Source organism: Nicotiana attenuata, unplaced genomic scaffold (genome assembly GCF_001879085.1).
Source record: "Nicotiana attenuata strain UT unplaced genomic scaffold, NIATTr2, whole genome shotgun sequence".
Taxonomy (NCBI): Eukaryota; Viridiplantae; Streptophyta; class Magnoliopsida; order Solanales; family Solanaceae; genus Nicotiana; species Nicotiana attenuata.
The window spans coordinates 24,883-37,323 of NW_017672168.1; positions in this window are offsets into that span (position 1 = coordinate 24,883).

Consider the following 12,441-nt stretch of genomic DNA (forward strand, 5'->3'; position numbering starts at 1 on the left):
CAAGCCGAAGGACATCACCAGAAACTCGTAATGACCATATCTAGTACGGCATGCAGTCTTCGGAACATCTGAGTCCCGAATCCTCAACTGATGGTACCCTGATCTAAAGTCAATCTTAGAGAACACCCTAGCACCCTGCAACTGGTCGAACAAATCATCAATGTGTGGCAACGGGTACTTATTCTTGATGGTATCCTTGTTCAACTGGTGGTAGTCAATGCACATCCGCATGGTGCCATCCTTCTTCTTCACAAATAACACCGGTGCACCCTAGGGTGACACACTAGGTCTAATAAACCCCTTTGCCAACAACTCCTCAAGCTGCTCCTTCAACTCCTTCAACTCATTCGGAGCCATACGGTACGGTGGAATAGATATAGGCTGGGTACCTGGAGCCAAGTGAATACAAAAATCAATATCGTGATCCGACGGCATGCCAGGAAATCAGAAGGAAACACATCTACGAAATCCCGCACTACTGGAACTGAATCAATCATCGGAGACTCTACGGTGGTGTCCCGAACATAAGCTAGATAAGCTAAACACCCCTTCTCGACCATATGTCGAGCCTTCAGAAAAGAAATAACCTGACTAGATGTATCAACTGTGGAACCCCTCCACTCTAACCCTGGCAACCCTGGCATCACCAATGTAACAGTCTTGGAATGGCAATCTAGGTTGGCGTGGTACGGGGATAACCTATCCATGCCTAGGATGACCTCAAAGTCAATCATATCAAGCAACAGGAGGTCCGCTCTAGTCTCGAAACCATAGAATGTGAACACATAGGACCGGTAGGTCCGATCCATAACCACAGAATCGCCCACAGGAGTGGACACATGAACAGGAGTGCCCAAAGGCTCAGGAGCAATAACCAGAAAACGAGAAAACAGAGACGATAAATATGAATAGGTGAACCCTGGATCAAATAATACCGAAGCATCTCTGCCACAGACGGAAATGATACCTGTGATAATGGCATCTGAGGCTAATGCATCTAGTCTGGCCGGAAGAGCATAGAATCTGGCTGGAGTACCGGCTGGTTGGACTCCACCTGACTGAGTAGTAGCTGGCTGACCTCTCTCTGTCTGGCCTCCACCTCTAGGATGACCTCTACCACTCTGTCCCCCGCCTCTAGGCGGCTGGTTAACCGGTGCTGAAATCATAGGCTGTTGACCCTGCTATACTGCCTTGCCCCGAAGCCTAGGGCAGTATCTCCTCATATGACCAAGGTCTCTGCACTCAAAACAACCTCGCAGTGCAGCGGCCTGCTGTCCCGATGGATGACCCTAATGGCCTGTAGACCCACTAGAAGAAGCCTGAATAGCCGGTGGACAGTATGAACCCTCCGGCATAGCACTGAAGTAAGAACCAGAAGAACCCTGGGGGCTTGAGTACCCACCGGAGGAACCCTGAATAGCTGGCGGGCGATAAGAACTCTCTGGCATGGCGCTGGAATAGGGGCGCGCTGGAGCACCCCGAGCAGGTGGTGGTGCTGAATACGAGGGCTTGCTGGGCTGACCCCTCCCAAACTGACCTCTACCCCTAGCCGGGGCACCTCTGAACTCTCCGGAGAATCTAGCCATCTTGTCCTGCTGCATCTGCTCCCTACCTCTCAGACAGTAGCCCTCGATCCTCCGAGCAATCTCCACCACTAGCTAATACGGAGTCCCTATCTCCACCTCTCGGGCTAAGTTAGCCCTAATGCCAAAATGCAATCCTGCAACAAACCTCTGCACCCTCTCTGAATCAGTAGGAAGAACCATCAAGCATGGCGGGATAACTTAGAAAATCTCACCTCATAGTCGGCCACCGACATCTGACCCTGCTCAAGCTGCTCAAACTGATACCGTAGCTCTTCCCTCTCAGAGGGTGGGATATACCTCTCCAGAAATAACTGTGTGAAATCGCCCCAAGTGATAGGAGGAGAACCTACTGGCCTGCCAAGAACATACGACTGCCACCATCTACGGGCCCTGCCCTCCACCTGTAAAGTAGTAAAGTCAACCCCATGCGACTCTAATATCCTCATGTTGTGCAGTCTGTCCCTGCACCTATGAATGAAGTCCTGGGCGTCCTCATAATGCTCCCCCTCCCCCCGAAGACAGGAGGGTGTAGCCTGCTCCATCTGTCTAATAACTTCTTCGGATCTCCATCCGCAGCTGGTCTGGGCTCGGGCACCACTGCAGCAACTGGCTGAACCCCATCCGCGGGTAGTGCACTCGGAGTCTGATACACTGCAGCTGCATGTCTAGGAGCCAGAGCAGTAGGGGTCTATGCTCCCCCTCCTGCCTGTGATGTAGCTGGATCCGCTGGAAATAAGCCAGCATGAGTCATGATGTCCATGAACCGCAGCATACGACCCATGACCTCCGGAAAGCCCGGTGCTGTTATGAAGTTTGTCGGGGTAGGCTCAGCTGTGGGCACCTCGTCGTGCTCCTCAATGATAGGATCTCCCGCAAGATCTGCTGGTGGTGCTACTGGAACAGCTCCGGAATGCCCTCGTCCCCTACCTCGGGCCGGTGCCCTCCCCCGGCCTCTGCCTCGGACTCTAGCAATGGCGGGAGCAGCTCCTCTCGGGTCTGGAACATCGGCCGTGCGTGTCCTCACCACCTCACCATCTGTGAGACAATAGAAAAGGGAAATTTAGTACACCAACCATTGCACGATAGGAATTGAAGAAAGTGTAATTTCCTAACATCCTATAGCCTCTAAAAGATAAGTACAGACGTCTCCGTACCGATCCGCAAACCTCTACTAGGTTTGCCCATGACTTGTGAGACCTACGTGAACCTAGTGCTCTGATAGCATGTTGTCAAGACCCAATTTCACTTCAGGTCGTGATGGCGCCCAATACCGTTGTCAGGCAAGCCAACGCGGAATTATTAATAAGTTCTAGTTTTATTTTTCCAAAACAGTTAACATAAACTCTAATTTAAATTTAAAACAAGATATAATTTACATCGAACCGAAATAGTTATACAAATCCCAAAAGAATAGTCTACTAATGTGTGTGCCAATACCTGGTGTCACAAGTATATGGGCATCTAGTAGAATATACAAAAGAATAATCTACCCTACTGTCACAACTAGGATAGACAGCAAAAATACAGAAAGACTCCATCGCGCTACTGGCCGGCATAGGAAAGGAGCAGCTCACCGCGGAATCTCGAACTACAATTAAGCGTGTGCACAAGACTGATAACCAGATGTACCTGCCTCAGATCCTGTACAATTAAGTACAGAAGCGTAGTATGAGTACATAAACAATATGTACTGAGTAAGTATCCTGTCTAATCTCGAAGAAGTAGAGACGAGAGGTCGACTTGACACTTACTAGGTTCAATTATATAAGAAATGTTTTACTGCGCATAGATGTCACAATATATATAGCAATTTATAGCATGAAGCGATAAGTGATTCCCTAGATAATTTCATAATTAGCTATTTACATTTCAGGGCACTTAATAAGACTAGTCATGAATATGAATTCACATAGAAACATGCGCAAATTATGCAGAGGTCGTACGGCCCGGTCCAACATAAAAAGAAATGTGCACTGCCAGAGGGTCGAATGGCGCGAACCATAGATGCATCTATTTCTACCGAGGCGATTGACCCGATCCACAAATAACAATCATCATCAAGAGGGCACATAAGGCACAATCATAGTCAAATAAATTTGTACGAGTTATCAAGTGAGTACATGCGTTTTTATACATTGTTTCCAACTCCTAACAAGTCCTAAGTGATCTCATTAACATGAAAGAATATAGGCATTACAAACATAGCATGATACGGGTCCTAAACTACCCGGACAATTAACATACTAGTAGCTACGCACGGACTCTCGTCACCTCGTGAGACGTAGCCACCAGAATTAGCAAAATATGATTAATTAACTCACCTATGGGGACAATTCCCTCTTACAAGGTTAGAAAGGAGACTCACCTTGCTCCAAAACGTGCTTCCAATATCAAGAACGTGCTCAAACCCCTCAATTTGGAGCCGAACGATCCAAAACTCAAGAAGCTAGGTGAAAATCTTCTCTCAAGAGCTCCAAAATCGCCCAATAAACGAGTGCAAAATGGGCAAAAATGGTGGGAGCCCGTATTAAATGAAGCTCACTGCTTCAGTGATTTCCGCATCTGCGGTCCTGGGCCGCACCTGCGCCCACCGCATATGCGAAAAGCCACCCGCTTCTGCAGAATCTCAACTGGGCCGTTGGGCCGCATCTGCGAGATACAAGCCGCTTTTGCAGCTACTATTCTGCGGAAAATAGCTGCTTTTGCGGCTTGGGGCCTGGCCTGGCTTGGCCACATCTGTGAGGGGAAGACCGCATCTGCGGTCTCGCACCTGCGGCTGACTAACCGCAGGTGCGGTTATGACAGATAGCTGGAGCTTCAGCTCCTTCCCAAAATTTCCAATTTCACTCGGGCCTCGCCCGATTGACGCTCTGGGCCCCCGGGCCCTGCCCGAGTATACCGACAAGTTTGAAATCATAAAACGGACTCGCTCAAACCCTCAGAATGCCCGAAGCAACGCTAAATCTAAGAATCACCCCCTAAAACCAATTGAATCAAACTTATGAACTTCAAGTTCTTCAATTCACTTCTAACGTGCCGAAACGTACTTAAACTACTCGAATTGACACCAAATTTTGCGGGCAAGTCTTAAATGTTATATTGGACCTGTATCGGGCTCCAGAACTAACATTCAGGCCCGATACCGACATGATCAAGCATTATTCAATTTCATTAAATTCGTAGAATTTCTAGTTTAACAATTTCTAACAAAAATTCATTACTCGGGCTAGGGACCTCGGAATTCGATTCCGGGTATACGCCCAGGTCCCATATTTTCCTACGGATCCTCCGGGACCGTCAAAACAGGAGTCCGGATCCTTTTACTAAAAATGTTGACCAAAGTCAAACTTAGCCTTTTAAGAAAATCTTGAGGAAACAAGTGTGCCTATTTCAACCCAAACTCTTCCAAATCCCGAACCAACCATCCCCGCGGTCGTAAATTAATTAAAGCAAGCGCGGGAAGTCTCATTTAGGGGAATGGGTTTCTTAAAAGAGAAACAAGCGGCCGGATCGTTACAATATGGATAGGAGTAACTAAGGAATCACGAGGCATATAAAAATAACGAGAAAAGTACAATGATAGATATGAATAGGTGGAACAAAGATCAAATAACAAGGAAGCATCTGTCACGCCTCGAGCCTGGGTGGGCCGCGATGGGCACCCGGTACCGTACTCAATCGAGTACCAACATAGCGTATCTTTTCATGTTATACTATCATAGATAACTGAGCCGTAAGGCTGCCGTGAGATAAATAGAATACAACATGTGATACCAACTTACACATAAGGCATACGGCCTACAAGGCCAAAATAACCACTCGTACACTAAACATAGGCCGACAAGGCCGTACAATCTTTTACGTACATGACATCTATCTATAAGACTCTAAGAATACAAAATTTTCATAAAGGTCGGGACAGAGTCCCGCTATACCAAACAATACACATCTAAATCATACTAACCAAACAAGCAACTCCGAAGCAAATGGAGCGCACCAACATCTTCCGCAGAGCTGATAGCCTACTTGAAGGGCTCTCGACCTATGTATCGGGACCTGCGGGCATGAAATGCAGCATCCCCAGGCAAAAGGGACGTTAGTACAAATAACGTTTCGAGTATGTAAGGAATGAAAATTAGCAAATAATGGACATGAGAGAAACATGGAGTAAAAGACTCGACATGTAAATCTGAATGACTTTGTGAATCATTAATATGGATAATGCCATACATATGTATATAAATGTCATGTCGTGCATAGGTACATGTGTTCATAATACCATCAAGCCTCTGAGGGCATCCCATCATATCATCTCGGCAACTGTGGGCAAATCATCAACGTATACCGGTTGATCAGGTGGTGGTGCGTATATAACGCCGTAACCTTTTTCCATATCCCTATAAATATATACATACATATACACGCGTATATAATGCCATATGGTCATGGGTCAATGTACATGAATAGAAGTACGCCAATAAAATCTCTTGGAGTGTCATAAGACCATTATACCTTTGAATAATATCATGAAGTAAACTTTTCAACTTACGTATTTTTCTGAGACCCATGAATAGATGATAGAATAATATGACACATGGAGAATCAAGAACATAAGCATCTCTAGCATTTCTATTAATAGAGTCATTTATGGAAATTGCGCATTTGCTCTTTTCGTTTGTGTCGTATAGATCATGCCGAGAGAAAGAAGGGATAGCCTTAACATACCTGAGTCGATTTTCTTGACAATACTCTAACACACGTTAATCGCGACAAAACACGGAGCAAGTCGCATGAAAACCTCGAAGCAATCACGTTGCTATGCAAAGAAAATCTTGGCCGAAACTTTTCCTTAAGAACATAGCAACAACGTTACTATTTGGAAAATGAATTAACGTGCTATGTTCCTTAGACTAGAAAGTGATTTGAATTGTTAACGTTTCTATGCTTGGCTGAAACTTCTCTTAAAATATAAGAAAGCAACATTTATGCTTTGTCGGATCTCTTTCTTAAGAGATTGAAATATTATCCTCCAAAAAGTGAATGAATGGAAATGGAACAACTCGTATATTTCCTTGATTGAATTGCTGCCACCGTGACTATCCTTATCCAAAATTCATTTTGTATTCATGCCATATATTTACTAAATGTAAGAGTCACAACGTGTTTAAGGAAAATATGCCATGTTAATCTTTATCCCAAAGATTTCAATTAATTAGCTAATCTCCCATAAAAAATCATTAATTACCCCAATTATTCACACAATTAAGAATTATCTCAATTTACTTAAAATACTACTCACTTTTAATACACTTTATTCACCTTACTATCATGTCCATGTGGTATCTTGTATAGTACTAGTCCATAAATACCGGGTATTTTAGCTCGGGCCGTATTTCATCCTAAAATGTCAAACTTCGACGAAATTTATTTTCTTCAATTTGCTTACCCTCTCACCTTCACAAGTTTACTCATCACTTGTTTGAAATAGAATAATGCTTATAATCTCAAAATAATCCCATTCCCGAACATACGTCGATTAACTTACGACAAAACTTTAACGTACAAAAAATGTGGGATGTAATATCTCATTTTCCAAGCTTCCGTCAATTTACTGATGGCGTACCTTCACGTATGAAAATATGAGGTGCAACATCATTCCCCCCTTTGGAACATTTGTCCTCGAATGTTGACGGATGCACTTATCATTTTCATAACTTATGGCTCTTGCGAATACTTTAATACTCTCCTTGCCATCAAGGCAATTATTCTGTGTCTAAATCTAAGGTCTAGGTTATTCTCCCCTTTAGTCTTCTTTCTCATACCACGACTTGTGGTCGCAATCTTTCCAATCTCGTAACTGTTGCTACCACCTGTTATGCAGCTTTTATGACTCTGACTTTGTAAGTGCGCCTATGCGACTCTTCTCTCCTTTTCCCTCCAGCTTTTAGCCAATCTCTAGGCCTTACTTTGTAAATATATACAGAGCTTGACAAGATGTCCCTCTGGGCATCTATAGGTATACTTGAAGTTCATTGCTCGGTACATTTTTTAAGCTTAAGAATATTGCTATATCTTATTTCATAAATCCGCTTATCCATTCGTATGATTTTACTGCATCTAGGTAGGTCCTACTATACCATAACTCTTACTTTGATTTATCGTTACTGTGGTCTGCTACCTAACTCTAGGTTACTTTCGTTACTTATCCCTTATGTATAAATCTTAGTCCTTTAATGCTTCCTCATTACTTGTTCATCTTAAAAATGACGGCCTAATCTCACCTCATACTTTGTGACTTGTGTCAACTCATTGTTGATTCACCTCAATATTGATCTACAATATACCACTGATAACTTGGAACCTCTTACGTAATCACTAGGGTTCATGTTGCATCACGGAAAATTTGAAGTGATTTTTCTGATCCACCTAGGGGTGATACGATATTATACTTCCATAACCATATTTCATAGCATCCCAATGTGATTCACTTATGTGGGTATTTTAGTCCTGTACAATTCTTGAAATCCCTTTATTTATCACAATTACACCCTCATTCTTTTACCAGGACAGCGTTCCATCTTTTCTAAATGCTACTAGTCTTAGACTCCTTTGAGTTCATTCAGGCTATATTGAGCTTTGTATAACTTAGAGGAACCATCAGCTTCTTTGATTTCACGGGCTTAATCCCGAAGACTTATCCAGTTTCGTCACCTTCTCCCTTGCCTTTTTCGTATCCTTATTCTTGTCTTTCTAAACCCTTGTCGTTCGATCATACTTTAGCTTGCCATCGATTCTCTTATGCTTTTCTTGAACATCAAGCGAGACATCGGATCGTCTCTAACTCTTCTTTTACTCTCTAATTAGACCTTTCGGTACTTAGAAACCATAGGTTGGAAAGTATGCTACTGATGATGCTGCTATCATCCCTAGTTAATCCCAGTGCTTCTAGTCTTTTACCTGAAGTATGGACCACTCTCATCCTTCTATACTTGAGTATTTCGTATGTTGTTCACCTTTACCTTACTTACTTTAAAATATCACCTTACATTCCTCTATCTTTCTTTCATAACCTCCCTCCCACATAGGTATAAATTAGATCCACCATTTGAAGCTTTATTATAATACTTGCACCTTTGGTGCCTATACAATCCGGTGGGAGCTCCATACTGACTTCTTATGAGGCTGGTGCTTCTTCTAACTGGCTTTATCGTAGAGCCGTTATAGAATGTAGTTGTTGTGCTATCTCTCTTGCACCTCTAATATTAAGAGTGGTTCTGCTATGTTCTCAATCATGATTCCTATAACTCCTGGGTCCAATAATCGGATTCCTGATTTACTTCATTGATGTAATTCTTTAGTTTCCTTTTTCTTCTGAGCGGACTTTATGTCAGCTTAAGTTATCTCCGGATCTGTGGTTCATTGTATTAGTTATTCTGTTTAGCCTTTCACGGGCGCTGAGGAATATGCATGATACAATCCTTTAACAATTTAATCTTTTGTCTAAAACCTGGGCTCAATTCTTTCTTTTAACATATACCAAAATCTTCTATGGTTGTATATGCTGCATGTATAAAACTCCAAACCCTTAAGTGCGTTCATAACGTAACCCACTCTGGATCATTGATTGAATAACTTATTTCGTTCCATCTTAGCTTTCTTTCAACATAAGCTATTACTTTTCTTGTTCTTTCTACCCCCTTGTTGCATCCATACTTATCTTATCTGAGTACCCACACATGCCAGAGTTTTCATACAACTCATATGATCTCGAATATTACTTTTAATTTTACTACCCGTTCATTAGCCACGGTAGGTGCCACTTTCCTTTGGAGTGCTTACAATGTTATTGCGAGACTGTGGTTACACGACCATTTACTCTTTAGCTCGGTGTGCTTAGGTTGTAGCCTTCTTCCTTATTGGCTCAGCTAGTCTTTCGTTGTAGTACTTAGGGAGAACCCTTGTCTCTCGTAAAGCTATGAGCTTATTACAGACCTTTTTGATGTCCTCCCTTGCCTATAATCATCCGTAGTTGCTTACCTCCGTGCCCTTGTGCTTATAGGGTTGCTTCTGAACTGATATTTTGACTTCCTTCCCAGTGGCACTTTCTTTTATCCCCTTAACACTCATACGATACCTTTAACTACCCTGACTCCTATTTGAATATATCTCAAGTATTATAATGACATTACTGCGAGGCTGAATTTTCCATGTTGGGGTTTACTACATTTATCTTTCATGAGCTGCTGATTTGTCTATAACTTCTTGTCTAGCCATAGCTAGGCTCTTCCTGAATCAACTACTAACTACTTGTCGGCAAATTCCCGTATCAATATTCCGCATAATCTTTCTTGGGTTATTTCCTTAATCTTAACTTACATCTCACACTAGCTCCTTATTAATAAATAATATCTTGGGCAGGAACCCTTACTTCCTCTCCTTTACGTCGTGTTTGCATAATGCTCTGGTATCGTAGCACATCTGTAGGCTGTGAGTAAGTGCAATCTCATCCCTTTTTCGTTTGATCGCATTCTTCCTTTATCATTTCATATTCCCCTCGTTAGGGGAGTACTAAGACTTGGAGCTATGACGACCTGCCTATAGATGTTTTTCCTCTTCATCTTTGGCGTCCTTTCACATTATCGATGACCCTTACTTGCCTTGCGGTAATCCTTCTGTACCAAGGAAAACAAAATTCCTTATTCGCGAGAGTGGCACTTAGTGTAACTGGAACACATAGTCCCTTAAGCTTATCTTTGCTCATATTGCTTCCTAGGAAGTGTCTTTCTGGATGACCATTCTCTAAATTTCCCATGAATCTTCTTCTGTTGTCCATTCTATTATCGTCGGAACGAAATTTGAAACTCTCATGATGCCGAGTATTATCCAATCACTCGGTCCCTAATTCACATTTAGTTTATCTTATTCACTAGCCCATGCTGATTTATATTATTCTAGGGTCTAACTTTTCCTTCCGGTAGCTGCGTTGTAATCACGAACTTATTTCTCGAAGTGAGGATATGACTTTATGGCCTATATTCTTTTGTTGTCTCATGGTCTTTCACCTCTCGTCTTTTCCATTACTTGACTATAGAATCTGTAATACAATCATCTTTTTGACCTACCGTTGTCATCCATGTGTCACATCTTACTCTTAATACTTCATTAGCTCTCTTCTTATATCCTGCTAATATTTATGTCTATCACTTTATTCTAAAAACTTCAACAAGATATTCTTTTGCTTTTAGCTCCCCTTTTCTCCATCCGCTGGCTCCTCGGGTTGCCTAGCATTATTTCTCTACTAGGGACGGGAGTTACACTAAGATAACATTTATCCTTTCCAGGCTTCCAGTGCCTATCTTTGTAGCACTCATATCTAGCTGTACTATTTTAGAGTGCACCATCTAGGTGTCTCACAAGGAGATCCATTACCACGCTTACACTATCCTTCGGGAATGTCAACTAGCTGATGTTTTATACTTCAATACTGTAAGGCCCCGTAAAATTTTTGGCTCAAAACCTAGTAACTTGTGGTGTCGACTCCGAATTTGTGTTAGGAATGTGTAGAATTCTTCGCGGCGAGCAAGCTCGCCGCTGTTCGGACCCTTGGTATTGATCTAAGCTTTTAAAAATCAAAAGAATCAATTTTTCCAGAAAAATGCCATTTTGCGGCCCAGAATGCGGTCGCAGATGTAGTATGCGGACCGCATTCCTACCGCATAGTGAAACAGTGGCTTGGTTAAAATTGAGGTCAGGATGCGGTCCATTATGCGACCGCATAACCAATATGCGGACCATATTTTCACCGCAGAATAAGGCAGTGTGCCAGTCAAAATTGAGGTCAAAAATGCTGTCCATAATGTGATCGCATAATTGATATGCGGACCGCATTTCCGCCGCACACTCGAACAGTGGGATCAGGTTTTGGGGACACTTTTTGCGGTCCATTATGCGGACCGCATTTTGTGTCTGCGATCGCAAAATGCGACCGCAGACCTGACTCGGCTCCAATTTTTTTCTAAAAACTTATACCCAACCCCTTTTTAATAAAACACCCCAACCCCCTCATTTTTAACAAGTTTCTGAACAAAATAAGAGAGAGGAAGAAGGGTTCTTGAGAGAGAAAGTCATCTCCATCAATTTGATTCTCCAAAACTATCCGGGCCGGGAAATTTCAAAGTGTGTGTCTTCATCTCCATTCTTGCAGGTAAAATCCCTAACCCTTTTCATTAAGTTTCAGGTTTAAACTAAGGGGGGGGGGGAGAAGTCTCATGCATTGATTCTTGAAAATAATGGTTGAAATCATACATGCATGCTTTTTTTTAAAAAACCTAAAATTTAGTAAGAGGGATTGGGTAGGAGTAAAGGATTGTACAAGGAAGGGGTTGATAACCCAAATAAGTTTGAGTAGCAATGGTGAACTCCAATTTCTAAGTCAGATGTGTTAACTTGTGTACTAGATTGACGTTGCTAGACTATTTGGTGAATTGAAAATAGGAGTTAAAAGGGAATTCGGCTCCAGGTATGTATGGCTAACTTTGATCTTTGTAAAATCACCTTGCTTGGTGTTCAATATTTGGTATGTGTTATCTACGTGAGTTATTTGTGAAGTTAAACTCTTGCTAGTAATACGTGTTTACCTATGCGAACTAATTGTGAATTCATGAGATTTATGTGCCTTGAATGTTGTTGGTTAACTCTTCCGATAAGATGATGCAAGTAGTTGGCAATAAACCAAGTTATGATTGTGAATGTGCTATGTTGTAAAAGCTATGGAACCAATAATGAAAAGGGATCGTAATCGATGCAATTGAAACAAATGTGGTAACTTTATATGTGGCTGGTTGTGGAAAACTAC